Genomic DNA, 22,747 nt, shown 5'->3' with positions numbered 1-22,747 from the left:
TTACCTAAGAGAGTGTAGTAGGTCCTATTAGAGAGGAGTAGGTCCGGTACAATGTGTTATTATGTTGTACAATGTGTTAGAGTTGATGATGAGGAGGAGGAGGAGTTGTGATTATGACTATTGACCAACTTGCTATATGATGTCTCATTGACGAAAATGATGATCATGAGGAGGTGTTATATGACAATGATGTATTATGATGATAAGTTGTTAATGATATGATGATAATGATGATCACGATGATGATGATTTATTATAGCATTGGGTGAACCCAGTGATGTAATAACTCACTATGATGTAAACACAATCTCTAAATTGATATTATATGAAAACTTGTATAAAGGTGTATGAATACAACATGAAATAAAAAAGAAATAGAATACACAATAGTAGCAGTAGCGCAGGCTGCGAGAGGCACTACTAGTAGCGCCCTTTCCAAGAAGCACTACTACTAAGTGGATATAGGAGTAGCACGGGTAGACCCACGCTACTACCAACCTTTAGCTGTAGAGCCATATCTGTAGCGCGGCACCCCGCGCTACTGGTAGGCCAAAAACCAGCGCTACTGCTAGGCTTTTCCCTAGTAGTGGCATATTACACATCCAAAACAGATAATATAATAGCATGGGACAATCAAAAATTATAGATATGTTGGAGACGTATCAATCATCCCCAAGCTTCATTCCTGCTCGTCCTCGAGTAGGTAAATGATAAAAACAGAATTTTTGATGTGGAGTGCTACCTAACATATTTACCATGTAATTCTCTTTATTGTGGCATGAATGTTCAGATCCGAAAGATTCAAAAAAGGTTTAATATTGACATAAAGACAATAATACTTCAAGCATACTAATAAAGCAATTATATCTTCTCAAAATAACATGGCCTAAGAAAGCTATCCCTACGAAATCATATAGTCTGGCTATGCTCTATCTTCATCAGACAAAATATTTAAATCATGCACAACCCTGATGAGAAGCCAGGCAATTGTTTCATACTTTTGATGTTCTCAAACTTTTCCAACTTTCACGCTATACATGAGCGTGAGCCATGGATATAGCACCATGGTGGAGGAGACTATGGTGGTTGTGGAGAAGACAAAAAGGAGAAGATAGTCTCACATTAACTAGGCGTATCAACGGGCTATGGAGATGCCCATCAATAGATATCAATGTGAGTGAGTAGAGATTGCCATGCAACGGATGCACCAGAGCTATAAGTTATGAAAGCTCAAAAAGAAACTAAGTGGGTGTGCATCCAACTTGCTTTCTCACAAAGACCTACGGCAATTTGAGGAAGCCCATCATTGGAATATACAAGCCAAGTTCTATAATGAAAAATTCCCACTAGTATATGAAAGTGACAAAATAGGAGACTCTCTATCATGAAGATCATTGTGCTACTTTGAAGCACAAGTGTGGAAAAAGGATAGTAACGTTGTCCCTTCTCTCTTTTTGTCTCATTTTTTCTTTTTCTTTCTTTCTTTCTTTCTTTTCTTTTTTTTCTTGGCTTCTTGGCCTCTTTTTTTCTCTTTTTTTTTATTTTTTTGTCTGGAGTCTCGTCCCGACTTGTGGGGGAATCATATCCTCCATCATTCTTTCCTCACATGGGACAATGCTCTAATAATAAAGATCATCACACTTTTATTTACTTACAACTCGAAAAATTACAGCTCAATGCTTAGAACAAAATATGACTCTATGTTAATGCCTCCGGCGGTGTACCGGGATGTGAAATGAATCAAGAGTGACCTATATGAAAGAATTATGAAAGGTGGCTTTGCCACAAATACGATGTGAACTACAAGATCATGCAAAGCAATATGACAATGATGAAGCGTGTCATAATAAACCGAACGGTGGAAAGTTGCATGGAAATATATCTTGGAATGGCTATAGAAATGTCGTAATAGGTACCGGCGAAAGTTGCGCGGCACAAGAGAGGCTAGCAATGGTGGAAGGGTGAGAGTGCGTATAATCCATGGACTCAACATTAGTCATAAAGAACTCACATACTTATTGCAAAAATCTATTAGTTATCGGAACGAAGTACTACACGCATGCTCCTAGGGGGATATATAGGTAGGAAAAGATCATCGCTCGTTCCCGACCGCCACACATAAGGAAGACAATCAAAAAATAAATCGTGCTCCGACTTCATCACATAAAGGTTCACCATACGTGCATGCTACGAGAATCACAAACTTTAACACAAGTATCTCTCAAATTCACAACTACGCACTAGCATGACTCTAATATCACCATCTTCATATCTCAAAACAATCATAAATAATCAAACTTCTCATAGTATTCAATGCACTTTATATGAAAGTTTTTATTATATCCATCTTGGATGCCTATTGTATTAGGACTAAATTTATAACCAAATCAAATTACCATGCTTTTCAAAAAGACTCTCAAAATAATATAAGTGAAGGATGAGAGTTCATCAATTTCTATAAAATAAAGCCACCGTCGTTCTCTAAAAAGATATAAGTGAAGAACTAGAGCAATATTGCCTAGCTCAAAAGATATAAGTGAAGCATATAGAGTATTCTAATAAATCACGATTCATGCGTGTCCTCAAAAGGTGTGTACAGAAAGGATGATTGTGGAAAACTAAAAAGCAAAGACTCAAATCATTTAAGACGCTCCAAGCAAAACACGTATAATGTGGTGAATAAAAATATAGCCTCAAGTAAAGTTACCGATAGACGAATACGAAAGAGGGGATGCCTTCCCGGGGCATCCCCAAGCTTAGGCTTTTGGTTGTCCTTGAATATTACCTTGGGGTGCCGTGGGCATCCCCAAGCTTAGGCTCTTGCCACTCTTTATTCCATATTCCATCAAAGCCTTACCGAAAACTTGAAAACTTCACAACACAAAACTCAATAGAAAATCTCCTGAGCTCTGAGGGAGTCCAGGAATAGGGGGTGTCCGGATAGCCGAACTATCATCATCGGCCGGACTCCAAGACTATGAAGATACAAGATTGAAGACTTCGTCCCGTGTCCGGATGGGACTTTCCTTGGCGTGGAAGGCAAGCTTGGCGATATGGATATGTAGATCTCCTACCATTGTAAACCGACTCTGTGTAACCCTAGCCCTCTCCGGTGTCTATATAAACCGAATGGTTTTAGTCCGTAGGACAACAACAATAACAACAATCATACCATAGGCTAGCTTCTAGGGTTTAGCCTCCTTGATCTCGTGGTAGATCTACTCTTGTAACATCCACATCATCAATATAAATCAAGCAGGACGTAGGGTTTTACCTCCATCAAGAGGGCCCGAACCTGGGTAAAACATCGTGTCCCTTGTCTCCTGTTACCATCCGCCTAGACGCACAGTTCGGGACCCCCTACCCGAGATCCGCCGGTTTTGACACCGACATTGGTGCTTTCATTGAGAGTTCCTCTGTGTCGTCACCGATAGGCTCGATGGCTCCTTCAATCATCAACAACGACGCGGTCCAGGGTGAGACTTTTCTCCCCGGACAGATCTTCGTATTCGGCGGCTTTGCACTGCGGGTCAACTCGGTTGGCCATATGGAGCAGATCCAAAGCTACGCCCCTGGCCGTCAGGTCAGATTTGGAAGTCTGAACTTCACGGCTGACATCCGCGGAGACTTGGTCTTCAATGGATTCGAGCCACAGCCGAGCGTGCCGCACTGTCATGATTGGCATGATTTAGCTCTGCTGCCGGACAGTGCCCTGGAGGCCGCACACGAGTCCGCTCCGACCTTCGATTCGGAGCCGGCTGTGCAGATCGAGGACGGGTGGTTAGACACCGCCTCGGGGGCTGCAACCTCTACGGCGATAGAGCCGAATACTGACTTTGTCCCTTCTGAAGCTCGTGACTCCAACGTGCCGGACTCCTTGCCGGACTCCGAACCTCCCGCGCCCCCACCAATCGAATCCGATTGGGCGCCGATCATGGAGTTCACCGCCGCGGATATCTTTCAACAATCACCTTTGGGCGACATTTTGAGCTCGCTAAAATATCTCTCGTTATCAGGAGAGCCCTGGCCGGACTGCGGTCAGGACGGTTGGGATGCGGACGACGAAGAAATTCAAGACCCACCCACCACCCACTTAGTAGCCGTTGTCGATGATCTAACCGACATGCTAGACGTCGACTCCGACGACATCGACGGTATGGACGATGATGCCGGAGACGACCAAGAACTAGCGCCTACTGGGCACTGGAAAGCAACCTCGTCATACGACATATACATGGTGGATATCCCAAAGGATGTGAATGGCGAAGGAACAGCGGAGGAAGACCCCTCCAAGAAACAGCCCAAGCGCCAGCGTCAGCGGTGCCGCTCTAAATCCCCCCACAGCAAGAATGGCGATTCCGGCACCGGAGATAATAATACCCCATACAGTGTCGAAGACAACCCCCTCCAGCAAGATTCATCGCAGGAGGACGGAGATGCCATCCCTCACAAGAGGGCGGCAGACGAAGAGGTAGAGGAAGATAGTTACATGCCTCCCTCTGGAGACAAGGCAAGCCTCGACGACGACGAATTTGTCGTGCCTAAGGATCCCGTCGAACAAGAGCGTTTCAAACGCAGGCTTATGGCCACGGCAAACAGCCTCAAGAAAAAGCAGCAACAGCTTAGAGCTGATCAGGATCTGCTAGCCGACAGATGGACGGAAGTCCTGGCGGCCGAAGAGCATGAGCTCGAACGCCCCTCCAAAATCTACCCCAAACGCAAGTTGCTCCCCTGATTAGAGGAGGAGGCATATAAACCTGCATCACCAGAGCACAATACGGCTGACCGGCCACCTCGTGGCCGCGACAGAGAGGCCTCTAGGCCCTTCACTAGAACCGTACCCTGGCACCGCTCGAACAGCACAAGGCCATAGGGGAATGCTCCGGACTTGCGAGATATATTGGAGGATAAGGTAAGACAATCAAGATTGATCTACGAATCGCGTGGGCGCCCCATCATACATGACGACAACCGTCGCGCCGGACAAAGTAAGTCCGGCCGGGCCGAACACAATACACAAAGCTCGTTGGAGCTTCGTCGCGATATAGCCCAATACAGAGGCGCCGCACACCCACTATGCTTCACAGACGAAGTAATGGATCATCAAATCCCTGAAGGGTTTAAACCCGTGAATATCGAATCCTATGACGGCACAACAGACCCCGCGGTTTGGATCGAAGACTATCTCCTTCATATCCACATGGCCCGCGGTAACGATCTTCACGCCACCAAATACCTCCCGCTCAAGCTTAAAGGACCAGCTCGGCATTGGCTTAACAGCTTGCCATCAGAATCAATTAGATGTTGGGAGGACCTGGAAGCCGCACTCCTTGATAACTTCCATGGCACGTATGTGCGACCACCAGACGCTGACGACCTAAGCCACATAATTCAGCAGCCAGACAATTCTGGACATTGTTCTTAACTAAGAAAAATCAAATCGTCGACTGTCCGGATGAGGAGGCCCTCGCAGCCTTCAAACATAACATCCGCGATGAGTGGCTTGCCCGGCACCTGGGACAGGAAAAGCCGAAATCCATGGCAGCCCTCACATCACTCATGACCCGCTTTTGCGCGGGAGAGGACAGCTGGCTAGCTCGCAGCAACAACCTCAGCAAAAATTCCGGCAGTCCGGATACCAAGGATCGCAATGGCAGGTCACGTCGCAACAAGAATAAATGCCGCATTAACGGCGACAATAATGAGGATACGGCAGTCAACGCCGGATTCAGAGGCTCGAAACCCGGTCAGCGGAAGAAGCCATTCAAAAGAACTACTACTGGTCCGTCCAATTTGGACCGAATACTCGATCGCTTGTGCCAGATACACGGCACCCCCGAAAAGCCAGCCAACCACACCAACAGGGACTGTTGGGTATTCAAGCAGGCAGGCAAGCTAATCGCCGAAAACAATGACAAGGGGCTGCATAGCGATGACGAAGAAGAGACCCGACCGCCGAACAACAGAGGACAGAAGGGTTTTCCCCCACAAGTGCGGACGGTGAATATGATATACGCAACCCACATACCCAAGAGGGAGCGGAAGCATGCACTCAGGGACGTATACGCGATGGAGCCATTCGCCCCGAAGTTCAACCCATGGTCCTCTTGCCCAATCCCTTTTGATCGAAGGGACCACCCCACCAGCATACGCCACGGCGGATTCGCCGCATTGGTTTTTGACCCAATCATCGATGGGTTTCACCTCACCAGAGTCCTGATGGACGGCGGCAGCAGCCTGAACCTGCTTTATCATGACACAGTGCGCAAGATGGGCATAGACCCCTCAAGGATTAAACCCACAAAGACGACCTTCAAAGGCGTCATACCAGGTGTAGAGGCCAATTGTACGGGCTCAGTCACACTGGAAGTGGTCTTCGGATCACCGAATAACTTCCGAAGCTAGGAGTTAATCTTCGACATAGTTCCGTTCCGCAGCGGCTATCATGCTCTGCTCGGACGGACCGCGTTTGCAAAGTTCAACGCGGTGCCGCACTACGCATACCTCAAGCTCAAGATGCCAGGCCCTCGAGGAGTCATCACGGTCAACGGAAACACCGAGCGCTCCCTCTGAACGGAGGAACATACAGCGGCTCTCGTGGCAGAAGTACAATGCAGCCTCTTAAGGAAATTCTCAAGTCCGGCCGTTAAGCGATCGGACACGGCCAAATGCGTCCGAAGTAATCTACAACAAGACCACCTGGCGCGTTCCGAGCATGCGTAGCAATACGACCCAACCCCATCCCTCGCAAGATTGCAAGACTGGTCCTTCGCGTACATCATTATGCTCTGGAGATACCATGGGCATAGGGGAAGGGGCACGACCACGACAGGCCCAGAATGCGGCTCAACCACATCAGGGGCTGCCAAGTGTGTCATTTCTTTTTTTCTTTTTCCTTTTTTCTTTTCTTACCCACAGGACTCCGTTTACCAAAGGCTCTGTCCGTCAGTAGACTGGCCGAACTCACAATGCAACAGCCAGGGAAGGAGAAAGGCTGCGACGAATATCCAGGTGGTCTCCCTTACGAGCATTAAATCGGTTTTATACACCACTCCACAGCCTACCCCTGGAGGGGGACATGTTTAATAGTCCCGTCCCTTGCTTATCGCACTATTTGTATCATTCTGCATTCATAGCAGTACTTCTTGAATAAAACAATGCAGTACCTTTTTGCTTATAATTGCATTTCTTTCTTATACATATGTTCATTTGCGACATGTTGCATCCGTACACTTTGGTACGGCTAAAAACACCAGGGGCTTATGTTACCCACATCATGGTGTGATAAGTCTGAACACTTTCACAAGTGCGGCACTCCAAACTTATAACATTATATGCATAAGCTCTGAATCATGTCTTGGGTCAATAGTTGGGTTTGCCCGGCTCCCATGTTTTGGCACCTTACGTTCCGTTGTATCGGCTAAGGTAGCACTGGGAGAACCACTGCGATTGCGCCCCAGTTGAGCTCGGCTAACGCCTCAGTGGAGAAAGCTAAAACTGACCATCATGATGAGCGAGAGCCGGTCGCTGTTCGAGAGGTTTTTTCGAGTCCCTAAAGACTTATGCCACTTAGAGCGAGGAACCGGCTTTGTCCGGCCCAGGCGTAGATAGCGCCCCGAATTTGGCCTTCCGAACACTAGGGGCTTCGCCAAAATTTAAAATTATAGAATTCTATGGCTAAGTGAGAGTGTTCAAGCATTATAAGTCCGGTTGCCTAGTTCGTCGTGTTGAGCGCCTCCCTAGATGGACCCAAATATGGGAACAAGAGTGCTCAAATTTATACTGAACACCCCAGCACTCGTGGCATGGGGGCTGAAGCCGACGACTTGCCATCTCTCAGATTTGATAAACAGTCGCACAGAAGGTAATATTTTAAATCAACAAGCGTTGCTTAGCGCATATGAACAAAGTTTTCTGCGCACAGGATAACAAAATGCGAGTTTACTCAAATATTACATTATTGGAGCACTCACCCGCAATAGTGCGGGCACCCTTCAGGACACTCTTGTAATACATCTCGGGCGTGCGATACTCCTTGCCCGACGGTGGCTCGTCCGTCACAAGCTTCTCAGCATCCATCTTGCCCCAGTGCACCTTAGCACGGGCAAGGGCCCGACGGGAACCTTCAATACAAGCGGATCGCTTGATGACCTCAACCCATGGACACGCATCCACCAGCCGCCGCACCAGGCCGAAGTAGCTCCCAGGCATGGCCTCATTGGGCCACAGCCGAACTATGAGGCCCTTCATGGCCTGTTCGGCCACCTTGTGGAGCTCGACCAGCTGCTTTAGCTGGTCGCTAAGGGGAACCGGATGTCCGGCCTCAGCATACTAAGACCAGAAGACCTTCTCCGCCGCGCTCCCCTCCTCGGCCCTGTAGAAAGCGGCAACATCAGACACGCTGCGGGGCAGATCTGCGAATGCTCCTGGAGAGCTCCGAATTCGGGTAAGTAACACGTAATCCACATCCACATGCTTGCTTTGCACGAAAAATGCCTTACCCGACGCTATCTTCTTCAACGCCTCGATTTCCTGGAGGGCCTTGTAGGCTTCGGCCTTAGCGGCTTTGGCACTCTCAAGAGCCGATGCAAGCTCGGACTCTCGAGACTTCGAGTCACGCTCCAAACTCTCATGTTTTTCCACGAGAGCCTGGAGCTCTTGCCGTACCTCCGCCACCCGCGCCTCCTGCTTCTCTCGCTCGGCGCGCTCCGCGGCTGCATTACGTTCGGCCACGGACACTGCCTCCTTCAGGGTCGCCACCTCGTTTGTGGCCCCTGCAATACCCATGTTATCCTTGTCATTCTTTTTGCAACCAAATCCTTTTCTGTAAGGTACAACATTAATAAGGTCCTACTCACCTTCTTCGTCCTCGAGTTGCTTCTTGGCACGGCCGAGCTCGTTCTCGGACCGCTCGAGGTTTTGCTTCAAAGCATTGACCTCCGCAGTCAGTGCGGCAGAGGTCAGCAGGGTAGCCTGCAATCCCATATCGACATATTTTTTATGACTCCTGCGTATATCTTTTTAGATCCTCAGTCCGGCTTTTCTTTCCGAACACCGAACCGAGCATCAGGGGCTACTGTCTATGCGGTACTATTTTACATATATTAATATTCTTACCTCAAAGCCTGATAGAAGGCTGCTGCAGGCTTCGGTCAGCCCGCTTTGGGCGAGCTGGACCTTCTGAATCACCGCACTCATGACAGTGCGGTGTTCCTCCTTGATGGAAGCGCTGTTAAGCGCCTCCAGCAAGTTATCCGGCACCTCCGATTGGACGGAGGCCGCTGGCGCCACGGTCTTGCCCTTCTTGTGAAGGGGCCGCCCGCCGGACTCCGGAACCACTGCAGGTTCCGGTGCGGAGTCCGGCACGAAGTTTGGGAGGTCGCCCTGTGCTACCTCCGGGTCCTCCTCCTCCGGATGGGTCCCTCTCTGGGATCCCACCTCGATGTCGTCAGCGTCGCAGGGAGAAGAGGCTGTTGGAAGTGAAGTGCTGTTCACATCCGATGAACCCAAGGACCCGCTCGACGAAGCGGGAAGATCGTCCTTGGGCGGACTGCAGGGTTGTGTGCGGTGTTAGAAAGACACCAAGTGGCAAAAAGAAAAATCATGAAGTCATTCGGGAGTCCGGATACTTACGATCTCGCTAGGGGCTTGGCCCTTGGAAGCCAATCCTCGTCGTCGTCATCGGCGTTGGCGGAACAGTCCGGGGGAAGAGTCCTTCCCTTCTTGGACCCTTCGGCCTCCCTAGCTAGGGAGGCCTTCCTTTTCTTCCCTCCTCCCGCTGGGGGAGAGACCTTTTTCTTCTCCTCCTCGTCCTCGGGGGAGGAGTCCGCCTCGGAGTCGTCAGACACCTGAAAACGGGAACTCTTTCGAGTACCCGTGGCCTCCTTCTTGGCCTTCTTCTCCGGCACCACATGGGGTGCCAGAACCAGCAGCCCCGCCAGATGGGCATCCACTGGGTCTTCTGGCAAAGGGGCCGGGCAGTTAGTCTGCTCGGCCTTCTTCAGCCAGTCCTGTCAAAGGAAAGGGAGTTTAGATCCCGCATAGAGTCAAACTATGGAAAACAAGTGTCCTGTAAAGGGTAAGATCATTTACCTCGTCAGCCTAACGCTGCGAGCGGAATCCGTGATCTTTGATAGCGGATGCGGGGGCCTCGGCGCCCTTAAAAAGCACCTTCCAGGCATCTTCGTACCTAGTGTCGAAGAGCCCGCTCAAGGTTCGGTGCTGAGCCGGATCGAACTCCCACAATTTAAAGGCCCGTTGTTGGCACGGGAGGATCTGGCGGATGAGCATGACCTGGACTACGTTGACAAGCTTGAGCTTCTTGTCCACCAGCTTCTGGATACAGGCTTGGAGTCCGGTCAGCTCCTCCGAATCGCCCCAAGTCAGGCCACTCTCCTTCCAAGAAGTGAGCCGTGTGGGGATGCCAGATCTGAATTCAGGGGCCGCTGCCCATTTAGGGTCACGCGGCTCGGTGATGTAGAACCACCCCGATTGCCACCCCTTGATGGTTTCCACGAAGGCGCCCTCGAGCCAAGTAACGTTGGGTATCTTGCCCACCATGGCGCCTCCGCATTCAGCTTGATTCCCCTTCACGACCTACGGCTTGACATTGAAGATCTTGAGCCACAAGCCGAAGTGGGGCTGGATGCAGAGGAAAGCCTCGCACACGATGATAAACGCCGAAATGTTGAGGATGAAATTCGGGGCCAGATCATGGAAATCCAGGCCGTAGTAGAACATGAGCCCCCGGACAAAGGGGTGAAGTGGGAAGCCCAGTCCGCGGAGGAAATGGGGAAGGAATACCACCCTCTCATGGGGCCTGGGGGTGGGGATGAGCTGCCCCTTGTTGGGGAGCCGGTGCGCGATGTCGCTGGACAGGTATCCGGCGCCGCGCAGCCTCTCGATATGCCCCTCCGTAACGGAGGCCATCCACTTGCCTCCCGCTCCGGACATGGCTGGAGAAGGTCGAGGCGAGATGTGCGGACTTGGGCGCTGGAGCTCAAGTGCACGGAGATGGATAAGCGAAGGAGGAAGAAGGCGCAGGTAAAAGGGTGGATCCTTATCCCCTTATATATGGGTAGACAAAACTATGTGTCCCCACCAGCCTGGTAAAACTTGCTTTTCTCCCAAGCGCCGCAATCAATGGCGCGGTTGGGTTACCCACGTCCGTGTTGATGAGAATCCCGGAATAGGGGGAGCATGATCTCTGCTTCGACAAGACGTGCCAAGGAAACCGCTTCTCTAAACGCGCTGAGGCGGTATAATAAAAATGATTTGAGTGAAGGCTTGGTTGTGGTGTGACGTCACGCCAAGAAATACGTCAGCAGATTGAACTTGTGTAAATATTATTCTCTCTACGGTGGAGTGTGGAATTTATTTTTGCAGAGCCGGACACTATCCTGGTGTTCCCAATCTTCTACAAGTTATTTGGAGAAGGAACCCACCTTGAAATGCCGAAGACAATATGCACACCGGACTTGTCATCATTGAAGCCTGGTTCAGGGGCTACTGAGGGAGTCCTGGACTAGGGGGTGTCCGGATAGCCGAACTATCATCATCGGCCGGACTCCAAGACTATGAAGATACAAGATTGAAGACTTCGTCCCGTGTCCGGATGGGACTTTCCTTGGCGTGGAAGGCAAGCTTGGCGATACAGATATGTAGATCTCCTACCATTGTAACCGACTCTGTGTAACCCTAGCCCTCTCCGGTGTCTATATAAACCGGATGGTTTTAGTCTGTAGGACAACAACAATAACAACAATCATACCATAGGCTAGCTTCTAGGGTTTAGCCTCCTTGATCTCGTGGTAGATCTACTCTTGTAACATCCACATCATCAATATCAATCAAGCAGGACATAGGGTTTTACCTCCATCAAGAGGGCCCGAACCTGGGTAAAACATCGTGTCCCTTGTCTCCTGTTACCATCCGCCTAGACGCACAGTTCGGGACCCCCTACCCGAGATCCGCCGGTTTTGACACCGACAAGCTCTGTTAGTATAAGAAAATAAATCACCACTTTAAGCTACTGATGCAAACTCATTCTTTATGTATATTGGTGTTATTTCTACTGTATTCCAAGTTTTCCATGGTTCATATCCACCAATGCTACCCATAGATTCAACAAAATAAGCAAACAACACTAATTAAAGAACTAATTAAACATAAAACCACATCTAACTAGAGGCTAGATGAATGATTTATTACTGAACAGGAACAAAAAGTGAAGAACAAAAATAAAATTGGGTTTCCTCCCAACAAGCGCTATTGTTTAGCGCCCTTAGCTAGGCATAAAAATGCAAATAGATCTAATTACTGCCACAATAATGATAAGGCAAATCTCGAAAACTCATCTCATACTCTCTATGTTCAGCAGCAAGTTTTATTTGTGGCAAACAAAAGTAGACAAAAATCCCCAAGATCAAGCTCGGGAAGAATTGGTTCCTCTTTTGGCCCTTCATATTGTACAACCAACACATCAATATAAGCATTCTTTTGGCAAAAAGTCATGAGCTTTTGTTCAAGAGAAAAACCCAACCCGTTGTTCTCGCCAAATCACCATTAAGCTCAGAAATCTTATCAACTAGAACATCGGCAGGAACCCTTTTTCTTAAATTTTCATTATAAGCAACATGATCTAAGGATCGTAAACACATTATGTCTTCTTTGTTAAAGAGAATTGCTTCTATGGGAGGACGACTAGCGTCTACCCTATAATGCACAAAAATTTCACTAGCCTATTTTATTATAAATCTAAACTCATGTGCTAGAAAGATGGTAGCTGCGCGCTTAACAGAAGAATGCTCAATATTAGAGAACTCTAGAAAAATCCTTTGTATAGATAGATGCATGTGAATAAATTGTCTTTCAAGTTCAACTACGATCAAAGATATAGCATCCACAATACTACTAGTTTTATGAAGAGTAGATCCACACATAGTGGGTAAAGCACCATCACAAGTAAAGAAACTTGAATAACCCCTTTCCCAATAATATTGCCGCTACCAATGCGAAACTTTTTAGTGTGCAAGATAGTAGGTTATTCATGAGGATTAGTTTTAGCAAAAGCATCAAAGTACCCCCCCATTGTTACTACTATGCTTTTCAACAATAACCTCCCCAATTTCAGACATGGTGGCAACAAACCAAACTAACAAATGAGCACACAAAAAGCAAGTGAAGAAGACGAACGGAAGAGAGGCGAAGAAAAGGGAAATCTTTTTGAAAACTATTTTAGAGGTGGGGGAGAGGAAAATGAGAGGCAAAGTTTATGATGGGTACTTGGTATGTCTTGACTTGGCGTAAATCTCCCCGGCAACGGCGCCAGAAATTCTTCCTGCTACTTCTTAAGCTTGAGTTGATTTTTCCCTTGAAGAGGTAAAGCTGATGCAGCAAAGTAGAGTAAGTATTTCCCTCAGTCTGAGAACCAAGGTATCAATCCAGTGGGAGGTTACGCACAAGTCACCGAGTACTTGCACAAACAATCAACAAACTTGCACCCAACGAGATAAAGGTGTTGTCAATCCCTTCACTGTTACTTGCAAAAGTGAGATCTGATAGTGATAGATAAACGGTAAAGTAAATATTTTTGGTATTTTTGATTTATAGATTGGAAAGTAAAAGATTGTAAAATAGTAGATCAGAAACTAATATGATGGAAAAGAGATTCAATATAATGGAAAAGAAACCCGTGGGCCATAGGTTTCACTAGTGGCTTCTCTCAAGATAGTAAATATTATGGTGAGTGAACAAATTACTGTCGAGCAATTGATAGCAGAGCGCATAATTATGACGATATCTAAGGCAATGATCATGAATATAGGCATCACATCCGTGTCAAGTAGACCGAAACGATTCTGCATCTACTTCTATTACTCCACACATCGACCACTATCCAGCATGCATCTAGAGTATTAAGTTCATAAAGAACGGAGTAACGCATTAAGTAATATGACATGATGTAAAGGAATTAACTCAAGCAATATGATGAAAACCCCATCTTTTTATCCTCGATGGCAGCAATACAATATGTGCCTTGCTGCCCCTACTGCCACTGGGAAAGGACACCGCAAGATTGAACCCATAGCTAAGCACTTCTCCCATTGCAAGAAAAACCAATCTAGTAGGCCAAACTAAACCGATAATTCGAAGAGACTTGCAAAGACATCAAATCATGCATATAAGAATTCAGAGAAGACTCAAATAATATTAATAGATAATCTGATCATAAATCCACAATTCGTCGGACCTCGGCAAACACACCGCAAAAGAGTATTACATCGAATATATCTCCAAGAACATTGAGGACAACATGGTATTGAGAATCAAAGAGAGAGAATAAGCCATTTAGCTACTAGCTTATATCCGTCTTTACCTATCGACCACTTCGAGACTGCTCGTCATGTCCGTGATCTCATCCGGGACTCCGAATAACATTTCGGTCACTAAATCAACTCATATAATACTATATTGTCATCGAACGTTAAGTGTGCAGACCCTACAGGTTCGAGAACTATGTAGACATGACCGAGATACCTCTCCGGTCATTAACAAATAGCGGAACCTGGATGCCCATATTGGCTCCTACATATTCTATGAAGATCTTTATCGGTCAAACCGTTATGACAACATACGTAATTCCCTTTGTCCATCGGTATGTTACTTGCCCGAGATTCGATCGTCGGTATCTCCATACCTAGTTCAATATCGTTATCGGCAAGTCTCTTTACTCATGCCGTAATACCTCATCCTGGAACTAACTCATTATTCACTTTGCTTGCAAGGCTTCTTATGATGTGTATTACCGAGAGGGCCCAGAGATATCTCTCTGATACTCAGAGTGACTGAGGGAGTCCTGGATTAGGGGGTCCTCGGATAGCCAGACTATATGCTTATGCCGGACTATTGGACTATGAAGATACAAGATTGAAGACTTCGTCCCGTGTCCAGGTGGGACTCTCCTTTGCGTGGAAGGCAAGCTTGGCAATTCGGATATGTAGATTTCTTTCTCTGTAACCGACTCTGTGTAACCCTAGCCCCCTCCAGTGTCTATATAAACCAGAGGGTTTAGTCCATAGGACAAGAACAATCATAATCATAGGCTAGCTTCTACGGTTAGCCTCTACGATCTCGTGGTAGATCAACTCTTGTAATACTCATATCATCAAGATCAATCAAGCAGGAAGTAGGGTATTGCCTCCATAGAGAGGGCCCGAACCTGGGTAAATATTGTGTCCCCCACCTCTTGTTACCATTAGCCTTAGACACACAGTTCGGGACCCCCTACCCGAGATCCGTCGGTTTTGACACCAACATTGGTGCTTTCATTGAGAGTTCCACTGTGTCGTCATCATAAGGCTTGAAGGCTCCTGCAATCGTCTACAACAACGCGATCCAGGGTGAGGTTTTCCTCCCCGGACAGATCTTCGTATTCGGCGGCTTCGCACTGCGGGCCAATTCGCTTGGCCGTCTGGAGCAGATCGATAGCTATGCCCCTGGCCATCAGGTCAGGTTTGGAAGCCTGAACTACACTGCCGACATTCGCGAAGACTTGATCTTCGACGGATTCGAGCCCATGACAGGTGCGCCCTACAGTCGCGATGAGTATGACTTAGATCTGCCATCGGACGTTGTTCAGGCGATCACACCTACTGCTGCCCCGGCTTTAAATCCAGAACAGATCGTGCCATCCGAGGATGGGTGTATGAACCCCGCGATGGAGGCCGCACACTCAGCGGCGATAGAGCCGAACACAGATCTCACTCCCAAGGAGGTATTCATCTTCGGACCCTCGGACTCGTCTCCAGCCATAGGCTCCGAACCGCGTGCATCCGTGCCCATCAGACCTGACTGGGCACCGATCTTGGAGCTTAGCTCCACGGATATCTTTCAGCACTCGCCCTTGGGCGACGTGCTAAACTCATTAAAATCTCTCTCCCTATCAGGAGACTCTTGGCCGAACTATGTCCGGCTTGAGTGGGAAGCGGACGATGAAGGAATTCGTTACCCACCCACTACCCACTTAATAGCCACTGTCGATGACTTAACCGACATGCTTGATTTCGACTCCGAAGACATCGATGGTATGGACGACGATGCCGGAGAATAAGAGGAACCACCGCCCACAGGGAGCTGGACAACCACCTCATCATATGATATATATATGGTGGACACAACCAAAGAAAACGATGGGGAGGATCAAAAGGATGCAATAGAGGGTGATCCTCTTGAGAAGCAATCAAAGCGCCGACGTCAGCGGCGCCGCTCTAAATCCCGCCATAGCAAAGACAGCGATACCGACACAAGAGACAATAGCACTCCGGATGATGTTGAAGACGAAAACAATCCCGAAAAGCCAAGGTTCGAGCAGGCCGGACGGGAGGACGGGCAAGCTAGCCCTGATGAACAGGCAATGGATGAAGACTCGAAGGATGACAATTACATGCCCCTCTCCGAAGATGAGGTGAGCCTCGGTGACGAAGAATTTATCATGCCTGAGGATCCCGTTGAGCAGGAGCGCTTCAAGCGCCGGCTTATAGCCACTGCAAAGAGCCTGAAGAAAAAACAGCAGGAGCTCCAAGCTGATCAACATCTGCTCACTTACAGATGGATTGAGGTCCTGGCGGCCGAGGAATACAGACTCGACCTCCCAACCAAAAGCTACACGAGGCGCAGGTTGTTACCTCAATTCGAGGACGAGGCACTAGAGCCTACACTACCAGCGCAGGATGCAGCTGACCGACCACCTCGTGGCCGAGACAAAGCGGCATATCATCTCGAACACCAGCCCACACACCGTCGCCAATCAAACAAAAACACGAAGGCCCAGGTCTACACGCATGACCTGCGAGACGAATTGGAAAACAAAGCAGGACAGTCAAGATCGATCTACGGATCGCGGGAGTGCACCCCAACACGTGACGATGATCGCCATGCCGGATATACTAAATACAAATCTGTCCGGGCCGAATACAGCAGACCAGACTCGTTGGAACTGTGTTGCGACGTAACCCGGCATAGAGGCGCTGCACACCCCATATGCTTCACTGACGAAGTAATGGAGCATGAGTTCCCAGAAGGGTTTAAACCCATAAACATCGAACTATATGATGGGACAACAGAACCCACGGTATGGATTGAAGATTTCCTTCTCCACATTCACATGGCCCGCGGTGATGATCTACGTGCCATCAAGTACCTCCCACTAAAGCTCAAGGGACCGGCTCGGCATTGGCTGAATAGTCTGCCGGCAAACTCCATTGGCCGTTGGGAGAACCTGGAAGATGCATTCCTTGACAACTTCCAGGGCACTTATGTGCGACCATCGGACGCTGATGACCTAAGTCACATAACCCAACAGCTCGGAGAGTCAACCAGGAAATTCTGGACTCTGTTCTTAACCAAAAAGAACCAAATCATCGACTGTCCGGATGCCGAAGCCCTAGCGGCCTTTAAGCATAACATCCATGACAAGTGGCTTGCTCGACACCTTGGCCAAGAGAAGCCGAAATCCATGACAGCCCTTACGACACTCATGACCCGCTTTTGTGCGGGCGAGGACAACTGGTTGGCTCGCAGCAACAGCAAATCAAGAAATCATGGCACTTCGGAACCAAGTGATAACAATGGCAAGTCCCGACGCAGCAACTATAAATGTCAAAATAATGACGATAACGCTAAAGACACGACCGTCAATGCCAGATTAGGCGGCTCTAATACCGGTCAAAGGAAGAAATAATTCAAAAGAAATAGTCCGGGCACGTCCAGTTTGGACCATATACTCGACCGTCCATGCCAAATTCACGGCACCCCAGGAACACCGGCCAATCATACCAACAGAGAATGCTGGGTCTTCAAACAAGCCGGCAGGTCAGTGCCGAAACCAAGGAGAAGGGGTCGCAAAGTGATGACAACGACGAGGAGCCCCGACCACCGAACATAGGAGGGCAAAAGAAGTTTCCCCCGCAAATCAAAATGGTGAACATGATAAACGCCACCCATATTCCCAAGCGGGAGCGGAGGCGCACACTTAGGGATGTCGACACAACGGAGCCAGTCGCCCCAAAATATAACCTATGGTCGTCCGACCCGATCACCTTTGACCGTACGGATCGTCCAGCCAATACCAGTCAGGGCAACTCAGACACACTAGTCCTTGACCCACTAATTGACGGATTCCACCTCACACGAGTCCTTATGGATTGAGGCAGCAGTCTGAACCTGCTGTATGAGGACACAGTGCGCAAGATTCGTATCGATCCTTCAATGATCAAACCCACTAAAACCACCTTTAAAGGTGTTATACCAGGTGTGGAGGCCCATTGTATAGGCTCCATCACTCTGGAGGTAGTCTTTGGACCACTGGATAATTACCGCAACGAAGAGTTAATCTTTGACGTCGTCCCTTTTCGTAGCAGCTATCAAGCATTGCTCAGACGAACCGCGTTCGCTCGATTCAACGCGGTGCCACATTATGCCTACCTTAAGTTCAAGATGCCCGGTCCGTGTGGTGTCATAACAGTTAATGGCAAGGCCGAACGCTCCCTCCATGCCGAAGAGTACACCGTCGCCTTAACAGTAGAAGCACAAAGTGGCATCTTTCAATTGAACCTTCAGTCGACAGCCAAGCTTCCGGACACCATCAAAGGAGTCCGAACTACTTCACGACAGGATAGCCCAGCTCGTCAAGAGCTCAATTAAACACTCCGGCGGTAGATGCAGGCAAAGCTAGGATAGGCCACACAATGCGGCTTAACCGCTCCGTGGCACACAAACATTTTTTGCATTTTCTTTGCAGGTCCACTTTTGTGTAGGCCATCACTAGAGACATGACGACTAGACCCATGAGCGGACGAATATACCAAGGAGGGAAACAGCTCGAACGCATAAGGGAATCCTTAGATGTTCCCCTCGATGACCATCCGATTACAACCCAGATCAGCACACAGCCTCCTCCGCCTGGTCTCTGCAGGTTCCGAAGTCATATTTCTTTTTATCACATTACTTGTACTCGTACACATCGACGTATTATTCAATTACAACATGTGGCTTTATATGATGCTTACTTGCTGTTGTTTCTTATTGACACTCTTTGTCAAATGGCATCCATACACTATAATATGCCTTAATATGCCAGGGGCCTCGTTGTACCCATAATACGGCAATAAAGTTCGAACACCTTCACAGTCGTTCGGCACCCCGAACTTATAGCATTATATGCATCGGCTCCGAATCATGTCTTGGGTCAATAGTTGGGTTGCCCGGCTCCTGTGCTTGCTACCCTACATTCCGCTATATCGGCTAGGGTAGTAAAGGGAGAACTACTGCGATTGCATCCCGGTTCTTCCGGACGAGCGCCTCAGTAGAGAAAGCCGAAAACTGACTATCATGATACGGCGAGAGCTGGTCAGCTGTTCGAGAGGTTACCAAATCTTTAAGTATTTCTTCTGCATTATGCGATAACTAATGCAGCGTGTGATGGATCGGCTTTTTCCTTCTGATCAGGTGCTTATAGAGCCCCTAGTGCGGTCTTCCGAACACCAGGGGCTGCGCCTAACTATCTTTTGTCAAACTCCTATGGCTAAGTGAGGGTGATAAAGCCTTATAGTCCAATTGCCTGGTTCGTTGTGCTGAACACCTCCTTCAAGGACCCAAAACTGGGGTAAAGAGTGCTCAGGTTCATCCCGAACACCCCCGTACTTCCACCATGGGGGCAGAAGCCGACGAGTGGCCAACTCTCAGGATTAATATATAAAATGGCCGCACAGGAGGTAAAATTTCCAAATAACAGGCATTATATCATTTAAATGACCTTGTTCAAACATTACATAGGACAACATGAATGTTTCATGGGAATATAATGTCCTTGGCACATTGCTCCGCTACAAGGCGGGATCCTTTCAGGACACTGTCATAATATAACTCGGGCTTGCGGTGCTCCTTCCCCGCAGGCGGTCCTTCGGTCATCAGCTTTTCGGCATCCATCTTCGCCCAGTGGACCTTTGTGCGGGCGAAGGCCATTCGCACACCTTCCATACAGACCGACCGCTAGACTTCAAGTCGAGGGCAGGCACTTACAAGCCTCCTCACGAGCCTGAAGTAGCTGTTGGGAATTGCCTCAGCGGGCCACAGCCGGATAATTAAATCCTTCATGGCTAGTTCGGCCGCCCTATGCAGTTCGATAAGCTGCTTCAGTTGATCGGCAAAGGGCACCGAATACTTTGGCGCCCGATACTGCGACCAAAAGAGCTTCTCCGCAGTGCTCCTTTCTTCAGCTTGGTAGAATTGTGCGGCATCAGATATGTTGCACGGCAGTTCTGCAAATACCCCTCGAGAAATCCGAATTCAAACTAGTAACGTGATTTTCTCCCTTCAAATATTCGCTTTGCATAGAAAAAGCCTTACCCGCCGTGATCTCCCTCGCCTCTTGGATTTCCTGCAGGGCACCTTGGGCTTCGCCGCGGGCATCGCGTGCGTCTTGACGAGCCTTGGTGAGTTCGGATTCTTTCTTCGTTAAACTCTGCTCCAAGGTCTCGCATTTCTTCATGGCCTCTTGGAGCTCTTGCCCAGCTTCAATAACCCTGGCCTCGTGCTTTTCATGAAGAGCCTGCTCTGCGGCTGCCTTCTTCTCGGCCTCGGCCACCGCCTTCTTAAGAGCTTAGACTTTGACCGTCACTCCTAGAGCACATCATGAAAAAAATTCGTCATACTCAATTATTCATTCGCGCAGAATGCAAACAAGGTTTTTTCATACCTTGATTATCCTCCAACTGCTTCTTCACTTGGCCGAGTTTTCTTCGGCCCGCTCCAAACTCTGCTTCAATCTGGAGACTTCCGTAGCATGAGAGGCGGTAGTCGCTATAGACGCCTGCTTATATATAAAAAATACAAAAGAGGGAGAGGTACCTCAAGGTAAGTCTCCTGTGAAAATATATTTGATCCTCTGTCCGGTTTTTTATTTCGAACACCGAACAGTGTACCAGGGGCTACTATCTACACTATAACACTCTTTGAAACCTCACAACATACCTCGAAGCCCGTTATAAGGCTGATGTAGGCTTCATTCAGCCCGCTTTCAGCGAACTGAATCTTCTCAATCACCATACACATAAGGGCACGGTGTTCTTCAACGATGGAGGCGCTCTTCAGTGCTGCTGATAAGGTATCCGGCACCTCTGGTTGGGCTGATGTTGCCGGTGGAACAGGCGCACCCCCTTCTATCAAGGGAGGTTGCCTACCTGATTCCGGAGCCGTGTTGGTCTCCGGAACTGTGTCCGGCTGGGGGCCAAATTCAAGATAGCCCCCGCCGTCGGTGTCCATGGGAGCTTGTTCCCCCATGTGTCCGGCCGCCGAGGTTTGACCCTCCGGCGCCGCCTTGATGGTCCTCCCACCCCTTCCTTGGCCTGGGTCCCTTCGGGACGATACCACGGCGTCATTCACGTGTTTAGGGGAGGGGGCCGTCGGGGGTGTCCCGCTGTCCATAGCATCCAAGCCTAGTGAATCCTCTGATGAGGATTGTTCGGCGCGGGGCCTGGCCGGACTGCAAATAAGACATGACGGGATGCGTTAGAACGCCGTATGATAGTGACTCTGGCTATACATACGTGTCTGGGCTTTATATACTCACGATTTCACCAGGGGCTGGACCCTGGGATCCCACTCCGGGCTGCTATCGGCAGCAGTGGCGGATTCCTCCCGAAGGGGAGTCTTACCCTTCTTAGGCGACTCGGCCTCCAAGTGTGTGGAGGTCGTCGGTTTCTTCCTCCCCCTTGTTGGGGGGAATCGGCTTTCCTCCTCTTCCTCTTCCTCTCCGGAGGAAGAGCGGGCCTCGGAGTCTTCAGATATTGTGTCCGAAGTGCCTTGGCGATGAAGGCCGCCCCTGGTCTCTTTGACCTCTTTCTCGGCTTTCTTCTTAAAGGCGCCGGGACCAGCATCTTCGTCAGAAGTGGGCCGGCTGGCTCTTCTGGCAGCAGGGCCGGGCAGTAGATCCGCCCCGCCTTCTTCGTCCAGCCCTGCGGGAGTTGTGGATAAACACATTAAGCATTTCCCTTGGATTATTTTAGATAAAGCGTATGACTTGCCAACATACGGAGACTTACCGAACTCGCCGGTCGGGACAGTTGGTACCCGCGGTCCTCGGTTGAATCCGGCCACAATTTGCCGGACTTAAAGAGCACCTTCCAGATGTCTTTGTGCGATGAGTCAAAAAAACCCTGATAGGGTTTGGTGCTTGGCCGAGTCGAATTCCCATAAATTGCAAGCCCTATGTTGACAAGGGAGAATCCGGCGAACTAACATCACCTGGACTACGTTGACAAGTTTGATATTCTTGTCTACCATACCCTTGACGTGCGTCTGGAGCACCGAAAACTCATCTGGCAAAGACCAGTTCAGGCACTTCTTGGCCCAGGACGTAAGCCGCAATGGAGCTCCGGATCGGAATTCGGGAGTTGCGACCCATTTTGTGCTGCGTGGCTTAGTGACATAGAACCATGATGTCTACTACACAACCTTCTTCTTGTAGACTTTGTTGGGCCTGCAAGTGCACAGGTTGTAGGACAGTAGCAAATTTCCCTCAAGTGGATGACCTAAGGTTTATCAATCCGTAGGAGGCGTAGGATGAAGATGGTCTCTCTCAAGCAACCCTGCAACCAAATGACAAAGAGTCTCTTGTGTCCCCAACACACCCAATACAATGGTAAATTGTATAGGTGCACTAGTTCGGCGAAGAGATGGTGATACAAGT

The sequence above is a fragment of the Triticum aestivum genome, chromosome 4A (assembly GCF_018294505.1).
Source record: "Triticum aestivum cultivar Chinese Spring chromosome 4A, IWGSC CS RefSeq v2.1, whole genome shotgun sequence".
Classification (NCBI taxonomy): Eukaryota; Viridiplantae; Streptophyta; class Magnoliopsida; order Poales; family Poaceae; genus Triticum; species Triticum aestivum.
Note: the sequence above shows the minus strand (reverse complement) of the source record.